The following is a 10,181-nucleotide window of genomic DNA, read 5'->3' as shown; positions in this document are numbered from 1 at the left end:
GTTATCTTAATAAGTTCAGATATTTCAACATTCTAAATTGCTTTTCTTTTTACGAAAAATAAATTCCTTTTACTTTTCAGCCCTTGAATTAGAGGTGACAAATTTTACAAACCTTTATTAAAATTCATTTCAGTCTTCTGCACTTTTCAAAAGTCATAAAACATACAAAAATCAGGAAAATCCTCTTCTTGTGGAAAACTTATGTGAACGTATTACGTACTTTAAAGTTTGGATTTTTTTTTCTGGAAGGTTATGTGACACATCGATCAAATGGAAATTCGTCTCATAAAAATTCTTATTATTACTGCCAATAAGATATTGGTACAGTGAAATATCCGTCCATTATACAATGTCTGGATATAAATAAAAAAAAAACCCCAACATCTTTCTGGGAAGTAGTAAGGTAATGTTAAACACGTCCTTTTTATGTCCAAGTTTTTATCGTGGTCTTTTTTCTGGAACACCGTTGGGGTTAAATTGTCACACTCTTCATGTTATCATGTTCTTTCTTGATTTCATTAGTCAAAACAAGTCATAGGACCACTGATTGTTTCACTTCACTTAATTCCGGAATTATTGTCAGTGAGGAATCATAAATCTGTCAGGTAAGGTTCCAGTAAAGTTGCTCTCAATGAAATTTTTGGGAGGTAAATATTTCATGGATTACAAAGATTTACCGATCAACTACGATGAAAATAAACTTTAGCTTACAGTGAAAAAAAAATCCCTCATAATTTTGATATATTCTTTCAGAATTTTAATTTTGGAATCTGATGACGAAGATATAATCGAATATTAGATGTTTCAATTTAAGAGAAAAAGAATTATTCAAATGAACTTTTTTTTTATTAACCTCACCTAATGTGTGACCTAATGACCTAATGTAAGTTTTTCTGATCAAAATTTTTTCGTTTATTTCGATAATCTTGACAAGAACAGTAGGTCAAAAAAAATAAATAATATTTTTATGAACCAATCCCCAGATAGTGCAGCTTCAAATTTATTCAAAACATGACCCTATGGTTAAAAAGGGGAGCAGTAAGATATCCCTTGGGTCTAAAATATGTATTCAAATTTCCATGGGAATATACGAAATCACACTATCATACTGACACTAAATCATATTGATACGCAAGCATTTCCATATCGTGTTGAATTAAGTCTGTTTGAATTATGAATATTTTGGTTGGGATGGGCAATCAGAAGTTAGTAGGTTATTCCCTATTCCCTACTGACTATTCGAATGGCGAACCGCATGTTTCGACCGGTTCCCTATTCAAATTACCGTAAATGTCCTAATAATTTTTTTTCAAAAAAATCTTGAATAACTCATTATAATACATGTTAAAGAAGCAAATCAAAGACATCACTTAAAAAAGAAGAGTGAGGATCCAAAACCATTGTAGCTAGCATGACCAAAATGATGATAATGGATAGAAAAGGTAAACCTTGAACCAAGAGCTGGTTAACACCATGGATCCCATATTTAGACCTTCATCCTTTTACAGAGGACGGGTCTGGGAGTGACCCCTCGACCGTCAAAAGGAATTGAGTTTACAAGACCGGGAACCTATCTAGCTAGCCCGGTCAAAACTGGAAAAAATCCCGTATATAACTGTTATAAGAGTACATAGTTGGAGGAGCTGGCTAACACCCTGGATCCCACATTTTGACCATCATCTTTTTACGGAGGAAGGAACTTGGAGGGACCCCTCGACTGTCGAAAGAAATTGAGTTTACAAGACCGGTAACTTATTTAGCTAGCCCGGTCAAAATTGGGAAAACCTCGTTTAATACAGTTATAACAGTAATAATAATGGACTTTTGAGCTTGAATACTGTTCGTTATCTCCATATATTTCATATGACTCATTAGTAGTGCTAGTTGTTTTGTTTTACTACTTCATTGTTTTTTTTTAATGATTTTCTAATCTGTAACTGTACTAAGAAAGGGAAATGTTCCGAAAATTTGATAATTGCTATTGTCGTTGATAATTTCAGTGCTTTGTAGAAATTTCCATATTGACCTTGTCTCTCTCTCTCTCTCTCTCTCTCTATATATATATATATATATATAGAGAGAGAGAGAGAGTATGGAGTATGGATAGATTATCTATGTCCATAATTGACATCAAATTATTTTATATTTTCCCCTACAAGATTCATGATTGAAACTGAATCATTACTATTATATAAATTGTTTGGAATACATTTCGTAAAATATATGCAATAACTCTATTTCTAAAGAATTAAAAAAAGATATCTTTGATTGAATTAAATCAGAAAGAATGTCTAAGTTCTTACTTACTTCTAGGTTTGAAGTAGTATACTTGCACCAGCATTTTTACATTTTTACATTTAGGCGGGTAATAAAAAAAGGTTATCTGAGATCTGTTTAGTCGAAATAATTTGAGAAAAAATTGTTTTTATAGCTTAAGATTGGATCAAAAGTCAATTTACGAAGAATGAAAAGTTGCTTTTTATATCCATTTTAACACAGGGGAATTAAATACATGAGAAAAATCCGTATCCATGTCATTTATTTTGTTATCTATAATAAGTTATCATGGCACTCTTTTTTTAAAGGATAACAAGTACATTCAAGCTGCGGAATAGTTCGTACCAAATCCACGTAGAGATGTGCTATATGATGATTCATTAGAACACAAATCATTTCTTGAATTAAAAAAAAAAATTCCAAAAATACAAGTTGATAGTTATTGATCGGTTCACTGGTTTGTATTTCCATCTAAGCATTATGTAATGCACTTAATCTTTACCTATTATGGAGAAGGTTATTCTCTCAAAAAGCTATGAAATAATTTTCAATTAAAGCTGATAAAGTATACGAAACACTGCTTGTAGGTTGTATACTTTAAATCGAATTTAAAAACAGTTTCCTTCCTGTTACAATTGCAATGGATAAAACCATTGTCTTTTTTGTATTTTTTATTGTAAAGGAGCAATTTTTAGCACAGAAATGTCACTATCCGAACCAATCTTTGTACAAAGCATACTCATTTTTTAAAAACAATATTTGCAATTTATCAGTTATGTCATAATTTGCAAATAATAATGACAATTTGAATAGGATCTTTTAACAAGTAATGTCAGGGTAAAAAAATAAAAACCGTTTTTTTCCTCGCGTCAAATTTAACGCCATGTTGACATTTCTTAACTCTCTGGATTGTTCATAGAAAATGCACAGAGTTCGAGTTATCGCCCGTGTTTATTTTTCTACATTGCAAATACACGGAACGAATTCTAATAATGTACGAGTCTAACGAAAGTGATACAGACGAAAGTATACCTGAAATAGACTTAACCCTTAAACTGACTGTGCAACCGTATCAATACGAGCAAGTTAAAAGACAAGAAACAACAAGACGGCCGTTTGACGATGGTAACATTTTTTATTTTGGGGTGCAGGTGTTCCTGTAAAAAAAATTGCATTACTATGCCAACTGCAAGAGAATCCAAATGTTGCCGATTTTATGCTGCTATTGAGTCAAGGTTGGAAGAGAGAGGAGAGACCTGCATCACAGAACATGAGGGTTTTGCAGCAAACTGTCTCAACAGATGGGTTTTAGAGACATCCTTTTATGAATATCTAGAAGAACATGGACCACTGGAAGAAAATGAATTATTACACAAGTTTTTTTTTTTTTTTTTTTTTTTTTTTTTTTTGCAAAATTGTAAAATGTAATCTTGATAATACAAATATAAAAAGTACTATACATGCATGTAAATACCTCTGGTCATTCTAATTGAAAGGAATATTTAATACTGTCTGAACTTATGGAGCACTCAAAAACAGATATACTTTACAATTCTAGAAAATATTTTAAATGCCATCTTTTTAATGATCATGATTTTATGTCAAAAGATTTGGAATAAAATTAAGCAATTGTTTACTTGTAAGCATGAATGTTTGTGTGTGGATTGGGGGGATGTATCTGGTACTGCAACTGTAAAGAAATGTATTATAGATTATACATTTCAAATAATAGCTTATCTAAAACAAAAAAAAATATCACTGAATCTAACTGCAAGGGTCGTTAGTTCTGATTATTTTTAAAAAGTTTGTTCTTAGTGTTAACAGGCATCTAGCATATCGACGATTTGTGCGATGGATATGACAATGTTTGGGGAAAAACAACAGGAAGATCTTGCCATCATATGTAGTAACAAAGATTAACTGCATTTCCATCTCAGCAATACTGTGGGTTTAGGTATCCAACAGGAATGTCCTAGGTACACATATTTGGGGAAAAAAACAATGGACTCTTTTTAAAGGTTTGTAATATGAACAAGCAACTTCAATATCCCTGTATTCATGACTCAAAACACATAATTTTATTTTTACAAGCTTAGAAAATTATTGATGTTTACAAGCTTAGACAGTTATTGACATTTGAGCACAATTCATTTTGTTTGTTCATGATTGTTTGGTAAACTAACATTTTTTATTAAACCGACAGATATGGCGCTCCACAAGTTCTGACTTTGGGACTGACTACCTGAAATAATGATACATTTTTTTGTAGTTTAGATAAATATTGCTTCATAACAAAGTACAGACTTTCATATATTTATGTATTGTAGAATATATATGTCACATAATTATAATGTATATCTGCAAAGTAGAGAATCAAAAATGTTTTTTTTTTCAAGCCCATGCTTACATAGTTACCTTTCTTAATCCAATCTCTGTCCTCCAGGTCACCATGTAAGCAATGCGGGAATCGCATTCCATGACCCTCATGAACATCAGTGTTGTGGTTGAGGATAGACAGCCATTTCTCAGACACCAATTCACCATCTCCTTCACTAGATGCCGCACACCAGTATAGGTGGTTTGAAACTGTCCGGGCCCTATCACCCACTTGCTTGTACTTCTTTTTCTTCCCAATAGCCTCCAACTTTTTAAACACCCCTACAAAACGCAAATAATTTTTAAATGAAAAGTATATATAACTATTCAGGTAAATAACTTAAATGAGGAATACCTAATGCATTAAGGAATTGTATAAAACTGTAAAGTGAGTTTACCTTTGGCCATATGCCACATATCAAACCAATGGTTGATGTCACTTCTTTTTTTTCATGTAAGCTTTAATCTGAGGATGTCTGTCAGTAACAAGGTCACTAATAACTACTCCCTCCTCTTCCACTCTCTTAAGGCACCTCGTCAAACCCTCCATTTCCATCCAATATGAACTTTTGACTTCTTTGCTCTTAAAAAGTTAAGCATATAATGTTTTGAGAACTTAAACTCATTTTAAACATGGCATGCTATTCAGTATTCAGTGCTGAATGTTGATGTCAATATTTCCACTTTTTGGCAAGTAATATAGGCATGCAAAAGCAGTAAAATAAAAAATAACAATAATAGGTATTGCACTCTTCTTACCTGAACTAGTTGAACATCAAGTATCAGTCTCAGATCCAGATCCATCAAACTATATGATCCATATTTAGCTGTGTGTCCTGGCATCTCCCCCAACAACTACGGCTACATTTTGTTGTCTTATTACATCAATTATTGTATCTTGATGTGCTTTCCAAACCCTTTCAACAGCTGGTACAAGAGCATGCTGTTGGATGTTGTGATAGGTTCTCTCTAAGAAACGGATATATTAGCATGTTGAAACATGGTCAAACTTTGATTTATGCTACTGCCACTAATCAAAATTGCTGCTGACAAGACCAAGTTTTCAGTAGGAATTGATCCAGTGAAGGATTGTGATCCCCATGTGAAAGTCTCCCCACAGACACATACCCCGGACACAAACAACAGAGTTCCAACTATGGTTTTCTTAATGTCACACTTCTGTCCACATATTGTACATATCTGGAGAAGCTGGTCTAAACATTCTTCAAATACAATAAATTTCCTGCTACAGTGACTTGGAGGAACATCATGATGATCTATGGTGTTGTTTTAATCAATATCAGGTGGAATCCATTCTGAAGCTGCAAAATCTGTGCTGGCCAGTGACTCGAAGCTCTCATCAAGGTCCTCAGGTACATCCAATGAAAACATTGTTTCTGTTTGGGTACCAGTCGATATTGTACTAGGCCGAATCTCTGTCTGTATAGAGACATGCCTGCGTTTCTAAAAGTCATGAAGTAAAATTAAAATGAGACATATGAAAATTTTTTAATTAAAATATTATTACAATAATAAATTGATAAATTCAAAATGTTCTGTTTCAATTATTAGCAAATCAATACAAATGAACAAAACTAACCAACCCATAACTAGTCCGTGTAGACATTTCAAAAGTCATTGTGTGTGCTCCACTTTGACAGCTTGGTTCTGTGTTTAGAGTCTCTGAGCTGTCCTGAAACTTGCTCGGAGGAGGAAGAATAATCTCTGCATCTTTATTAAGGTTCTGAGCCTGATTAAGATACAAATATTATTAAAGTTTACCATATAGTGATTAACTTTTCAGTATAGGTAACGTTATATAGGCCTATATATTTTTAAATTTAATTTGTTTATTTACCAAGACCCCATAGGGCAAAAGGAAAGTTCATTGTAAACACCTGAATATTATCATTATATATGTAATTCATGCAGGTATTGTAATGAAATTCGTTATTTAAAGTACAATGTATGTGGACAAATCTACTCTCTACACCAAAACTAATAATTTAAACAAACATAGATGCATTAAAATTTCGTAAATCCATTTAAAATAAAAAAAAAACTTACTGCGAGTGCACGTCTTTTCTCCAGAACTTTCGATGTCCGACCTTGTTTTGGTACATAGGAAACATCTACATCTGCTGTTTTCCTTTTATGGCCTTTAATGGCTTTAGTATCCAATGGAGTATAGTCAAACATGCTAGGTATGGAATTTTTTTAAACTGGAGTCGACTATACCCCATGCATCGCGCTCTGGAAGGCTCAATTATAAAACAGTCTGGGGTAAAATGCCGCTCGCAAAGCTTTGAATGTTTGGATGGCCAACAATTAATGGTTTTCAGCTTTCTTACCCAAATCTGGCATAATTTGGGATCCTCGGGGAAGGTAAACAAAGACACACCCTGTCCGTATTGGATATTACAGTTTGGTGCTGCACACAGCACCATATTTTATTTCTCAATCCCCTATCGTCTGAAGCATGACGTTTCAGCGTCTGTAGTTTAAATATGGCGGGTTCGTGTCAAGGGGCATAACTCGCACAAAATTTTAGGTCAGATTTCAGGTGTGACAACTTTTACCATAAATATTTCGGAAATAAATTAAGATATAACCGAATAACTAATATAGTTTAAATTCTATGGTTTACTTGAAGATAATAAGGGATTAATTAAATGAAAGTGAAAAATCTTTTCAGTTGACCTTTAAACGCACAACTAGGTATAATTTGAAGCAAAATGATTAATGAAAATGCAACACTGTTAAATACCGAAAACTGATTAAATCACAAAAAATAAACGCCTTCTTGACTGAATAAATCTCCCCATCAATCTCAAGATCATGCAGTAAATTTTTATAAGATATATGACAGTTATTTAAAATTCATTTTCTCTGTCACTGTATTTTCTAGATCACAACCGTTCCAATGAAAAACCGACAATTTGAAAGCGTTTCTGGCTTTACAAGGAGAGTTTCAGGACAGTTTGAGAATTGAAACAATTTAAGTTCACAGGAGAATTTAGATGAAAAGTTTCAGACTATATACACAATTTTTTCTGCAAGTTTCAGATCGTAAAATATTCAAACTACCCACTGTTTTTCAAAAAAGTTTATAATCCTACAAGTTGATTTTTTACCTTTGCTTACACCCCCTCCCCAATTTATTCATTTATTTGCATTTTATCATATTTCCTTTGTTCATGCTGTTCGCGTCGAAGTTATACGCAGTGTTAGACGGAAGGATCTCACATTGCTGTCTCACTCTGGACAAGTCTGTCTAACACTGGTGATAATGCTAGAAATTATGATATTGCATAACACAAGTCATCATTATAAATAACACTATAATAAATTCGAACAGGAAAAAGTGGTATGGTATTACGTTTCTTTGCGTAGAGTATAAGTTAAAACAATCGTTATAAATATAAAAAGTTAAAAAATATATATTTTTATATAAATATAAAAAGAGGATACTCAGAGAATGATCAGTTTTCACCTCTTAACTTAAAAGTTAAACCCTAAATGTAAAAAAAAATTCAGAAATATTTTGAACACTTAAGAGTTGCAAAGATTTAATTACAGAGCCCCCATCCCCCCTCCGAAAATCGTTTTTGTATTTAACTCATAGTTTGTCTAAATAGGACAGATCAAAAATGAAATCTATCTTTTATGCTAAATTTACAGAGTTAAAAGAAACAATATTTTAAAGGCATCCACTTCACACACTGCACTTTTTCTTTTTACGTTTCTTTTTATAAAGTGTGACAAGCAATATCATTTGGTTTGATGATCATAATATCAATAATGTTTTTAGAAATACATTTTAATGAACGATTTCAATCATTCGATTTTATATGAAATTATCCTTAAATCTTTGCCAATAAGAAAATATTGACTACAAACCATTTTTTTTCTTCTTCAAACTTCAATACATTTGTAAATCAAAGGTAATTTCCAAAAAAAATTATTTTGATTTTTTTTGTGAACTCTTTAATATCACTTTCCTGTGAATTTCCCAGTCTTCACATCCGTAAATCATCTTTGCAATTAAAAAAAATGTGTCAAAAAGAGAAGATAATATTAAGACAAATTTGATTGATTTTTCGATTTCCAAGAAAACATTACTTATCGATCCATCTTACATAATCAGCGCTGTTATGCGTAGCATTAAATTTCCTTTTTGATTCAAGAGCACGACGATTGATTAAATTTGGTTTACCACATGTTTTGTTCACTCCTTCAATTTTTCATCATTTTAAAGACAACAATTTTTGTTTGGGATATATTTACAGAGACTTTCCATTTTGAGGAAAAATCTTTGGCATTTCCTGCAGAAACAAATATTTTATCAATTAAGCTTATGTCATTCACATTCTGTTATAAATATAATTCTACATGTTATAATCAAAAATATCAAAATTTACAAAGTCGTCTAACCACTTTGGTTTAATGCGAATTCGTTTTTGGTCAACATCTCAAACCAAATCATCTACACTTTATATATCATTGTTTTGATTTAAGGACCCTCTATACACTGATGAAAATGTTTTTTGGACTTTGAGAAAATTATATAGCGTAAAGGAAGATGTTTTGAAATTATCTAATTCATTTTTATCCAGGAAAAAATCTTCAAAGATAATGAAGTAATTATAAATAAAATTCGCTTTTGCTTACTCAAATGGAGAAAATACATGCAAATAAAGTTTTCAACTACTCTATCTTGGTCTAATACATGTTTAGAATAATTCAATTTATTTTAAATTATGTCATACAGTGCAGGTTAAAATTTATTCTATTTCTATAGCAAATGATGGGTCAGTCTAACTACACAAAAGTACCCTGAAATTAGGGTGTAGTGTAGAGAGGGTCCTTAATTCACTACTTTCATTGCTATAACAGACCCCTAAAAATTGAATTTGATAGTTTAAAATTTAGAGTTTGATATCCCATCTATCTCATTCTGATGCAGTTGATAATCTTTCCCCCATTTCTACCACAAGCAAATAATACATCTGACCTTAGTTCATGTACTTCAAACGGACCGCATAATATCATATCCTTGCTCAAGTCTCTCCCTAAGAAACCAAACCCAATTATTTGGGCTTTCTTGCCTCACAGGTTCTGACATTCTGTACATTAAATCTAAGGATAAGGTAGTTTCTCTACCTAACAAAATTTAGTATAAACTGTATAGACCTGTTCGGCAGACCCATATGCCATCATAACTATAGGGATATGTTCATCATATTTTTGAAATCAATCTAACGATTTGTCAAATTTGACTCGTCATATCGATTTTTTTGTCGGAAGGTCGTGTGTTCGAAGCACGGCCGTGACTGACACGAGTCTTTAAAAAAATAGGTACACTGTAGCAACTTTTCCTTCGCCAGTGAAAGTTGCGGGTCCTTCGAATGAGACCTTAAAAACCGAGGCCCCGTGTCACGGTAGGCGTTGGCATGATTAAAAAAAAAACCCTTACTGCTCAATGGCCCTGAATGCCGAGAAAAAGGTCTTAATTTGAAGCCCTTCAC

At 32.5% G+C, this 10,181-nt stretch overlaps 2 pseudogenes; both read right to left on the bottom strand.

Moving 5' to 3' along the window:
* Positions 1–3,910: 3,910 nt before the first annotated feature.
* On the bottom strand, positions 3,911–5,458 carry LOC133186534 (uncharacterized; annotated as a pseudogene).
* Positions 5,459–6,076: 618 nt separating this feature from the next.
* LOC133186942 (THAP domain-containing protein 2-like) lies at positions 6,077–7,100 on the bottom strand (annotated as a pseudogene).
* Between the last annotated feature and the right edge of the window lie 3,081 nt (positions 7,101–10,181).

The sequence above is a fragment of the Saccostrea echinata genome, unplaced genomic scaffold (assembly GCF_033153115.1).
Source record: "Saccostrea echinata isolate AGI-Se365-2 ecotype Australia unplaced genomic scaffold, CSIRO_AGI_Sech_v1 ptg000014l, whole genome shotgun sequence".
Taxonomy (NCBI): domain Eukaryota; kingdom Metazoa; phylum Mollusca; class Bivalvia; order Ostreida; family Ostreidae; genus Saccostrea; species Saccostrea echinata.
The sequence above is the reverse complement of the archived record's forward strand: the minus strand, read 5'-3'. Positions and strand labels throughout refer to the sequence as shown.